This window comes from Pinus tabuliformis, chromosome Q (assembly GCF_031772625.1).
Source record: "Pinus tabuliformis cultivar Carrire ecotype Pingquan chromosome Q, CPIR1, whole genome shotgun sequence".
Lineage (NCBI taxonomy): Eukaryota > Viridiplantae > Streptophyta > Pinopsida > Pinales > Pinaceae > Pinus > Pinus tabuliformis.
The window spans coordinates 1,343,697,384-1,343,709,345 of record NC_142296.1 but is presented as its reverse complement, the minus strand read 5'-3'; positions in this window follow the sequence as shown (position 1 = coordinate 1,343,709,345).

Genomic DNA, 11,962 nt, shown 5'->3' with positions numbered 1-11,962 from the left:
TTATTCATTGACGACTTTTCTAGGATGTGTTGGATAGGACTTATGAAGCACAAAGACGAAGCTTTCAAAAAATTCAAATCTTTCAAAGCCTTGGTTGAAAATGAATCAAATCACAAAATTAAATGCCTCAAGTCTGACAGAGGTGGGGAGTTTACCTCAAATGAATTTTTCGATTTTTGTGAAGAACATGGAATAAGAAGGGAATTCTCTACTGCAAGGACTCCTCAGCAAAATGGAGTAGTGGAAAGGATGAACAGAACAATTCAACAAATGGCTCGTGCTATGATGGATGAATCTGGAACTCCAACAACTTTTTGGGGTGAAGCTGCATTTGTTGCAGTTGTTATTCTCAACAAGAAAAATGTCTGGGTGAACAACACTGAAACTCCTCATGAGCTCTGGTATGGTAAGACACCTATGGTAAAACATTTCAAAATTTTTGGAAGCAAATGCTATATTAAAAATACTGATGAAAATCTTGGCAAGTTTGAACCTAGAGCAGATGAAGGCATTCTCCTTGGATATTCTCCCCACAGTAAAGCATACAAGTGTTACAATAAAAGACTTGGAAGAAATGTTGACAGCATTGATGTAGTGGTTGATGAAGAAGGAAACATTCCTAGGCAAGTAAAGCCCGAAGATTTTGAAGATGATGAGCACTATCCTTCAACATCCAATCAGACTTATGATGAAGAAGAAGCTCAAGAGGCACTAGAAGAACAGACAAGGATAGAAGAGAAGACTCCATCCAGATACGTTCAGAAGAATCATCCAGAAACTCAAATTTTGGGGCAGAAAGAGGCAGGCATACAAACAAGAAGAACAATTGCAGAAGCTTCAAGCTATTTGGCATTACTCTCCTCCATTGAACCACAAAATGTAAGAAAGGCATGTAAGGATGAATGCTGGGTCAAGGAAATGGATGAAGAACTTGGGCAGATTGAAAAAAAAACACTTGGGAGTTGGTTCCTAGACCAAAAGACAAGAATGTCATAGGGACAAAATGGATATTCAAAAACAAGTTGAATGAAAATGGGGAAGTTATTTGAAACAAAGCCAGACTTGTTTGTAAAGGATATGCTCAACAAGAAGGAATCGACTTTGAAGAAACTTTTTCTCCCATTGCTAGACTTGAGGCCATCAAAATGTTCCTTGCTCTCTCTAGCTTTCAAAAGTTCAAAGTATTTCAAATGGACGTGAAATCAGCCTTTCTGAATGGAGACTTAGAAGAAGAAGTGTACACTAAGCAACCAGATGGATTCATCCTTGGGAATGATCCAAATCTTGTATGCAAACTAAAAAAGGCTCTCTATGTCTTAAACAGGTTCCAAGGGCTTGGTACTATCGTTTGGACAAATACCTTCATCAACAAGGTTTTACAAAAGGATTAGCAGATAGCAATCTTTATATAAAAATTGAAAGTGACAAATTGCTAATACTTGTTGTGTATGTAGATGATATTATCTTTGGCAGTAATGAAGAAGCTATGAGTCAAAACTTTGCCTCGGTGATGCAGAAAGAATTTGAAATGTCCTTGCTTGGAGAGCTGACATATTTTCTTGGGTTAACAAATCCAACAAAATGAAGACGATATCTTTTTATCTCAAACCAAGTACCTCAAGCAGATCTTGAAGAAGTATGGCATGGAAGATTCGAAACCAGTTTCTACCCCTATGGTCACAGGATGCAGCCTCAGTGCAAATGATGATTCAGCAGCAGTGCATCAACCAACTTATAGATCCATGTTTGGAAGTCTGCTCTATTTAACAGGTACCTGACCAGACATCATGCATGCAGTGGGAATGGTTGGAAGATTTCAGGCAAATCCAAAGGAAACTCATCTTCACGCAATAAAGAGAATTTTCAAGTATCTTCGAGGAACTCAAAACTATGGCTTATGGTATCCTAGAGATACAAATCTCACACTTCATGCTTATACAGATGCAGATTGGGTCGGAAGCGTGGATGACAGAAAAAGCACTAGTGGTGGTGCATTCTTTATGGGTTCCAGATTAGTATCTTGGTTCAGCAAGAAATAGAGTTCAATAGCATTATCTACAGCTGAAGCAGAGTATGTGGCTGCTGCATCTTGTTGCACACAACTTCTTTGGATGATGAAAACTTTGCAGGATTTTCAAATCACTTGTACTCCACATATCTCCATCCTATGTGATAATACAAGTGCAATCAGCATTTCAAAGAACCCAGTCATGCATTCAAAGACCAAGCATATACCTATCAAATATCATTTTCTTCGGGAACAAGTGCTTGAACAAAAGGTCAAGTTGGAGTATGTTACCTCTAAGGAACAAGTTGTTGATATACTCACAAAACCACTACCCAGGGAAACATTTGAATACCTTAGACAAAATCTGGGAGTAGTTGATGCATCATCTTGTTATTGAATCTTGTCTGTTGTACGTGAATTTCATATGGGGTATATGCGTACATGGTTTGGTCAGAGACCAGTTGGCACAGGTTCAGGGGGAGCATATATTCTTCTAAATATGCATTGTTGGCATTATGGTAGAAGATCTTGGAGGAGCAAGTACAGAAGAAGAACATGGATACTGATCTGAATAATGCTGCTAATTTTTTGTCTCTATGTCTTATATTTCTTTTGTCAAGGTCATGTAATGACCTATTTTGGTTTCCCCACTATGCTTGGGATGAATGATATAATGTTCTTGATGATCCTCACTTGGTTGGGTGATGAATGTATGGTCATTTATGATATATGGTGGATTATGGTTCTTCTTGAAGAACATTGTTTTTGCAGATCTGCCCTACAATCAGGGGGAGCACGATCAGCACAGGAGAACAGAGTCTTCAACATGTTCTCAGGGGGAGCATAACCCTTTGCCCTTGATGACAAAGGGGGAGAACGACTTTGAGGATCTTGGGGCTGCCATCATGTCCAAAGGGGGAGATTGATGGCATTATGACACAGGTGTGGCACTATGGCATAAGTGTTGTCCTTGATGGCAACTCACTCAAGTGGCAAATCTCAGTTCAGGCTCTCAAAATGATAGAAAATGAGATACCTGCAGGTGCGCCGATCAAAAGCTGCGGACCCGCAGGTGATCCAAACAAGAAGTGCGGACATACCCGTAGGTTCTCCGAACAAAAAGTGTGGACGTCAAAATCACACACTTTCATGCAGAGAAGCACGCACACATGGGAAATTTTATGATTGATGCATGGTATTTAGTCTGACGGTTTTGATCCTATGGTTTTGGTTCATGTTTTTTTTTCTAAAAGTATTGAACCCCAGTTTTGGGTCCCTTGTATTGGCTTTCTATGGTTTTGGTCCATGGTTTGAGTAAGGGCTTGTCTATAAAAAGGAAAGGAGATCTTTTGGCTGAGCACTCATGCAGGTGAAATATCTAAAGAAAATCAAGATCTAAAATTCTAGTGATCGGTTGGTGAGTGATAGCTAAATCAAGGAGAGATCTGAGCATTAGAAGGGAGATCTACATTGACGCATGATCAGATCTGTGGATCTAACAGTCTGGGGCATATTGGAGGACTGATAAATTGGCTCTACTCGGAGGTCCGTAGGCAAACCACAGTGCAGGTGCGGACGTGTGCAGTACAGACACGGGTTTAGTATGGAGGTGCGTAGTTCAGACACTGGTTCAGGTGCAGAGGTGTGCAGTACAGACACAAGTTCAGTGCGAAGGTGCGCAGTTCAAACACTGGTTCAAGTGCAGAGGTGTGCAGTAGAGACACAAGTTCAGTGCGGAGGTGCACAGTTCAGACACTAGTTCATGTGCGAAGGTATGCAGTACAGACATGGGTTCAGTGCGGAGGTGCGCATTTCAGACACGGGTTCACGTGTGGAGGTGCGCAGTCCGACGACAATGCAGGTGCGGAGGTCTGTAGGCTCGACACGGATGAAGTGCGGATATCCACATAGTTCTATTGGTGAAGTTGCGGACTTTTCATAAAAACGTATTTTAGTTGCTTTTGTCTATTACTGCAGTGTTCTGGGTTCAAAATTGGTGTCTGGTTACAAGTATTTTTTTCTGGTTACTGCATTCTGAGAAGCTAGTGGTTGATTCAGTAGTTGATTGTGGAAAGGAGATTGGTTGATGCATATGTACTTGATTTTTGTTTAATGTTCATGGATCCAGTCTGAAAATTTATGAAACGTGGTCCCTGGAAGAAAAATAAGGTTGAAGCCTTCAGTAGGTGAGCACCTATGTACTAGTAGCTTAGCTAGTACAAGAGCTAAGGGGGTTGTAGCTCCCTTCCAGGAGAGTCTGGAAAACAAGAGAGGGTTGTAGCTCTCTGCAGGTTGTAGCCTGCGTATTGGTAAAGGACTGCACTAGTACAGAATTATTGTAAAAAGAAGTTTCTAATTGAATGAAGATACAGACATATTGCAGCAGGTGGTTTTCACCCACATTGGGTTTCCACCTTATATCTGGAGTTCTTTGGTGTGACTATCTGTTTTTCTTGTTCCTGTTCATCATTATATGGTACTGACATACATATTAATGGTCAACATCTGAAGAATAAATTAAATTATAAATCTGGAAGGTACATTGAAGAGAATTTAATAATACTAATTCACCCCCCCTCTCAGTATTATTTCCAATGGGATCAACATATTTCTTCTCCACAAGTTGATTTGCAAATCAATTTCCATGACTGTCCATAAATGAATACAAAAAATAATGATTTTATGATCTATGGTAATTGGGATTAGTAGGAAAATAGTTAGGGTTAGAAACCTCTTCTTCTTTTGCAATAAGTGCAACATGGTGCTTTTGAACAACAAATTCATCTCTCATGGTGATATTTTGCATCATATCATCCATTTTACTTACCAAAATGTCAAGCTTCACTTCTAAAGATGTCAGGTACTCCTTCTGTATGTTCTCCATTTCTTCCGCCTTCAACTTTGAACTTTTGACCAATAGATTAACTTCCACATCTATTGCACTGTCCTTCATTTATTCGAGTGTTGTAGTGTTCCTTTCTCTCAATTGAAAAGATATTTTTGAATCAAAGGCATCCTAGTAGTGTAAGAGAGCTAAACTAGTAGGTGGTTTCATGTCAACACACATTGAGTAGTATACTTGATTGAACCTGGCGGAAACGTGTTGCACTGTTTCTCTTAGTTGTCTTTTCAAATTATTATATTATTCTAAGATTATAAAATGATTCCTCTTGATCACCCATTTATCAAGGAAGACTTGCACAAACTAATGGAAATCGAAAATGCTTGTAGCTAGCAAGTTTTTCAACCATTTTTTGGCTTTGTCTTGCAAAGATAGAGAAAAAATCCCGATATTGACATCATCTTCTTCAACCTCAAAAAGGTCGAGAAAATTTTCAAAACTCTCAATTTATTTTCATCAATGGTATTACCATATTCTTCATCAAACCTCAGAAGATATTTCTAATAATTTTCAGGGAAATCATGGAGTATAAGAGGTAAGATGAGTGGCTTGTATCTATCTGGAATTTTAAAAGGTAGAGGAGTATGTATAGAAGCTATAAGATTACTCTTGATCTCTTGAGGCTCGTAAAGATGAATATGATCAACAAAAGTTTCAGAAGAAGGGTCTTGACCAAGATCAAAAGCACAAGGATAATTTATATTCACAATCTTCAATGGAAAGGAATCAAATGCAGGTCTGGAATCATTTTTCAAATACAGTATACATTGGAAAACCTTCTTGCAATTCTCCAGAAAAGAGAATAAATAATTTATGACAAATAACATGATGTCTCGGATGAAATTCCAAGTTGCATACCTGAAAATTCCATATTGCCTTTTCATGTTTTTGTTGGTAAGGTTCATCCTCCGGTGGAGTCTTTGAATTAAATTTGAAACTAATTTAGAGTCATCATGTGAATGATTTTAGCCTTTCTATGTTTGATCATTGTCCACCAATAGCAATCAGATCTGCAACTTGAATTGTCTTTCATAGAGAAGATGAAACCTTTCATTCCTTAGCAAAGACGCCAAAATGTTAGCACTCCTTAGTTTCCCAAGGCTGACAAAGGAAACCAAAGAGGTCACCACAAACCAAACTTGGACTTGGAAGCTAGCGCTGCCAAATCAGAGAGAGCTCTCTCTAAATCATCCTCATAGCCAATGGAAGTGACTCAAGAATATGAGGGGTTTAGGCTAGTTATTAGCTTAGTATGGTCTTGATTAGTGTTTGATGGATAAGAAGCACACCGTCTAGGAACTAGGCCAAGTAGGTCAAAAGATTAATTGTAGACATAGAATAAGGTAAGGTAGGTGTAATCAGTGACACAAATGGTTTTTCATTGTGGTATGGGAATGAGGAAGAAGGAGCAAAATTAACATACATGTATGAATTCATTTGTTTCAGAGGAGAAAACACTTATGTGACAATCTCAAACAAAATAGAGCATAGGAGGAAATGCATTATGTTTAAAACTTAGGAGATTAACACAAGAAGAATATATATGGCTGATATAACTACATAATCATCAAATTCATAAGGAAAATTGGAGAAACACAGTGTCACTAACCACATCACAAGAATCCCATAAAAATGGCTGCAACTGCCTGTATTATTTTTGTCAATATAAAGTACACTAGTTTAGAATGTATGAGCCTAAAGTATACAACCCATCCTTTCAATTCATTCAACCTACATATATATGAAAAAAATGTTTCCTCCTCGAATGGGTTGAATCCATCTTCCTAGGAACTTCTCTTATGATTCTCTCTAACCATTACCAAATACTAGGGAAGTTAGAAACCAATTCCCTTTTTACACTAACTGAATGAGTTTTTTTATCCAAGCATTTATTTACAAGACTATTTATAATTTAACCCCTAACACACTCAATTACATTAGATTACCTCATGAAATGACTTATTGAATCAATATAGTTTGACCTTTGACCATTATAAGCAGTGAAGTAATCAAACTTACAAAAACACAATAAATGAGTAGAAGTGCAACAAAATTTTGGAGACTGTTTTAGAGGCCTTCCCGTATGACTTTTTGGCTGCAAAAGGTATGGTTGGAAATATGATTATTTATATTAAATCCTCTCTCATTGTTTTAAAATTCATTTCCATATTATCTGAATCTGTTCCACAAACTAATGGCTAAAACAACCAAGAAACATTGGAGAATTTTATATTCTGAAATAAGGCTCCAATAAAGTTCAATATCTCACAATATATGATAAGCATGTAGAAACTAAAGGAGGTTATTGTGATTTATTTGGTACTTAAAAGTAACCTTATTTTTGTTTCCAAAATTAATTTTCATTTGGTCAAAAACCCCTTTTGACAAGGATGACCAAAAACAAAGTCAAAAGTGCAACGACTCTCCTGTAAAAACTTGTATTTTGGGCATATCCCCAGATCATAAAGTATATTAAAAAACTGAGAGAGGTTATTGTTTTTGGGTATTATATCAACCAAAAAATGCTCCAGTGTTCAAAATACTTTCCCATTCTTCAAAATACAAGCTTGAAGTTGGTGCAACAAATAGTTTTTGTTTTTCTGAAGGATAGGAAAACAGAGTTAAAAGCGCAGTCATTTGAGGAGAGGGAATGAAGGGGAAGGGGGATATTATAATTTTTGGTGAAATTATGGGGAGTAGGGAAGTGTATTAGGAAGATAATTACTATGGAATTCCTCAATTTGAGTGAGGGAAAGGGGGTAAAAGAGGGAGAACATAGTCCTAGTCTAGAAGCGCAGCAACTAGCTAAGGTTATGTGAGAAAATGATGAAATAAATAAAATTTAGTGACAGGTATGGTGGGGAGTGTCTAATGAGGGTTATTTGCGATGTATAAACTTATAAACTAGGAAAATTCTATGTCAAGTGAAGCAAAACCAATGAAACCATAAAAGCGCAACAGAAAACCCTAGGGAAATATTTTATCAATTTTCTAAAGAGATTGACTGAAGCAAGGGTTTGTAGGTGTCCCACTTAGTTGTTTGAAGATGTTTGAAGCTCTTTAATGAATTTTTCACTTGTTATTTCCCTCTTTATTCCTCCAAAACAAAAGTGCATCAACCCTACCAGAAACACATCACAAGCGCAACAAGCCTGTGAACTGAGCAATTGATGATGGAATTTGAACTTCTGATGGTTGTGGAAAGTCTCACAATGGATGAGAGTAGCTGTTGAAGATTTACAAGGATATAATTAAGTATTAACATGTTTTATTTCTCATTTACAACTTATAAACTCGATTTTGGCTCATGACGTCATATGTATTTTTGAAAGAATGACTATTGACTCATGTGACTACAACATACTTTCTTCAAAAGGAAATGTTACGTTATTTCACTTTATTCCCTAATTTGGTAACTCCCATGATGGTGATCAAAATGATGACATGAATCCCTTCTTTAATTTTGGTGACTGATATAATGATGATGATGAAAGGTGAATCCTAGACCATGGCTTATATGATGACACATTAACTCTTTTGATGGCCTAGGATAGGGGATGATGAGATGACCATGATGGGTTATGGTAACCTTGAAAAAGTGGAGGGAGTAGCAATGGTACCTATAAAAATGACTTTGGACCATTTTACAACCAAGAAAGTCAAATTTTATTTGAAAATATAATAATTCTAACTAATACTCTATAAACAATATGAAAGAGTAAATTTGATCAATAGAACTATTGGATGCTAACAATTACTTTGACCATGGATTCCACATTTGATGTGTGAGTACCTACAATGTTTTTCACTTGGGCCTCCTTGGGCTCTACCTATTCATTGATGGAAATATACTATAAGGTAGAATATTGGGGGTGGAATTAAGTATAGCTAGGGGGTATATTATGGGGTATAGATGGAGGTATCCAAGGGAATAATGTAATAATGTGATGGTTCATATTTAATAAAGAGGTTAGCCCATATTATGGAAGGGCCATAGGAAGTTAAGGAATAATGTGATAAGCCCATTGTATTAGATGTATGGTATTGAGAGAACCATGGTATTGTATGTGTAAAGCCTATATAGAGGATACAGACTCCCCATTCATATATGATGAGTATTGTTTTGTATTGATAGACATTAGCTTGTGGGGTAATCTCCTTCCCTAAGGAATAGTTCTATGGTGTTACCCTACCTCAAGGGTATGATTTTTTTTTTTCTAAAGCAAGAGCCGTACCTTCTATTTCATTAAATCAGAAAACAAATTACATAAAATACAACAGTCCAAAAGGAAATGTGGGCCAAAGGAATATATATCCACTTAAAGCATAGGACACCGAGATAAAGGCTGAAAAACCGAGCCAAGGGCCTGCAAGCATGACTACAAAACCCTCGAAATGCAAAAAAAAGCTGAGATTGTTCGATCCCCCTCAGAGATCTGACTGATGAGGCTCAAATAGGGATGAAAACAAGTAAGCACTTTAAAATTAGAATCGGAATCGATGAGGAAATAGGGACCACTCTATAGGGATTTCGGGTTCAAAGGGGGGATAACCCTCGAGCATGTATTTCATCCGAAATCCACCGATTCCCACCATGAAGCAAAACAACCATGGAAGATAACCCTCACCCACACCTCCATACTTTTCCTTAACCATCGATTCTCCTCACTAGATCCAACGGCGGAGAATAATATCGCAAGAACAAATAGCATGGAGAATTACCACGTGATAAATGACCTGGACCCACCAACATGTTCGCTCATTCTTAACCATAGATTCGTCTTGCTTGATCCAACGGCTAAGGATCATATCACATGAGCCAAAAGAACCAAGAATTACCTTGTGATGAGCATGGTATTTCCTCCCCTCCCTTGGCCATGTGTTGCTTGGTGAGTGGAATCACTCCCAACTCTAAAATATCGCTTCCAGCTTGAAGGGCATGTGGAAAACCAAAAACCACCCCGAGAGTGGTCTTGCCACCACAGAAAGAAATACAGGGGTTTTGAGTCTGTCGAGAAAGCCCAGACTTCGGTCCCTCGCATCATCCCATCCCCTCAGGCGAATGAACCAAAGGAAGATGAAGATCCATCCATCCAGCCATCCATTCGAGAAACCGCGTCTGCCGAGAAACATCCACCTGAGACTTCTGTGTTTGTACTTACCAGGGTTGAGGAGGCTGACAATGACCTGCATTCCAAATATGACCTCACTTCGGAAATAACACTTCATAATGAATCCACATCAACTAGACCCCGTCTCTGTGGCTCTGTTTCGAAACACCACTTTATCCTCATCCGCCTAATCGTGATAATGCACCTTTAATCTATTCTGAGGGATCTCTTGCCAACTTAGCTTGACCCTACTTTTGGTGCAAAGCACCCCTTGATTGGCCAGAATGTCTGCCAATTTGTTTGTCATCCTTCACACATGGGTAAAACTCACTGTACGTAAGCACCGAAGGTGAAGCTGAATCCATTGAAAGACCTGAAGCAGCCTCCAATGTTTTGAGACTTTTTCCGGATCCATGCCATAGCTGATTCTCTTGACCGAGTTAATGATTAACTCATAATCAACTTCAACTATTATATTCTGGAGATTATCCTGCTTTAGGAATTCTAAATAATGTGCAAGTGCCATTATTCTACCATATTGTTAGTGGCTCTTCCTAAATGGCAATGGAAAATAAAAAAGATGCAGCCATTTTCATCCCTTAACACCCTTCCAAATCCAACAATACCCAGGTTTCCTTTTGAGGTCCCATCAATATTGTATTTCAAGAAACCCTGAGGGGGAGGATGCTAGTAATCTTGCTTAGTGTCTAGTTTCATTAGCTTCCTATCCAAGCCCTGTGGTATAAGCCCCCGCATACCCAACTGAAGAAGTATCTACATTTCAGCTTCTGAAGGTGGATTCTTTGGGGAAGTTCGCACTATAGTTCCTACTGTCTCCTTAAGTTGTCTTAAGATCTGGTAAAAATCCGTTGGGAGGAACTTTTTTCATTTTTGAAGATTCTGTTGTTCCTTTCTTTCCAAACATTCCATATTATGAAGCTTGGCATTAAAGCCCAAGCTGAACAAAGAAATTCATAATCAAAGAAGTTTCATCTCCAGTTATTTAGGGTGTTGATAATGCTTCCTTTGTCCCTGTCTGTCTGTTGTAAAATAGTGGCAAAAATATCCACAACCTGGAGGTGAAAATGCAATTATTGAGAAGGTGCTCCATTGTTTCGTCTTGGGCTTCACAGAGCTGGCATCTGGAAGGACCCAGAACACCCCTCTTCTGAATGTTTTCCCAAGTCAGAATTTTCTTATGCTGTACTAGCCACATGAAGAGTTTGATCTTCATCCATCCTTGATGCCTTCATAGGCTCACCCAAACACTGTCTGGTACATTGGAGTCCAGCTCAAGGAGTATGTGTTTTTGCTCCTTAATATTGAAGGTGATTTCATTATTTTTTCCCCATCTAAGTTGGTCCTATCCCTCTGTCATTAAATTTTCCTGTCGTCCAACATTTTCAAAAGTGCCTCAACTTTTGCTTCCAAGGGGCTATCATCCTTGTAATCCATATTCTTCCAGGTTCTCCATTTTCCTTCACTATTGGTTTGATCCAAAAAATATTTTACCCTAAGTAACCCTTTGGTATCAGTTTCTTTCTTGAGTCCAGAAAGTCCTCTCTTAACAGTGTAGGTTCTTGTTGCCATTTATCCTCCCAAAAAAAGAAAGATCTCCCTCTTTGATTTCCCAGAAGCTATTTTTTTGTACTAAGCCTCTATTCTCCGAGGTTATTCCAAATGTGTGAGCCTTTTATGATGCCAGTCATCCTTATGTGATCATTATCTTGCCAAGCATTGGCATATTTTTCTTTCTAGAAACTAGCCCACTGAGCCTTTAGATATTTTACCCAATGCCACCATAAGTTTTCCCCTAAAACTTTGCTTAGTACTTCCGGATCATCCAATCCAAGACCCCCATGGTTTTTAGGTTTGAAAATCTTATCCCAAGCTACCAAGGCCCATTTCTTTCTCTCCTCCCCCTTACCCCAAAGAAAGTCT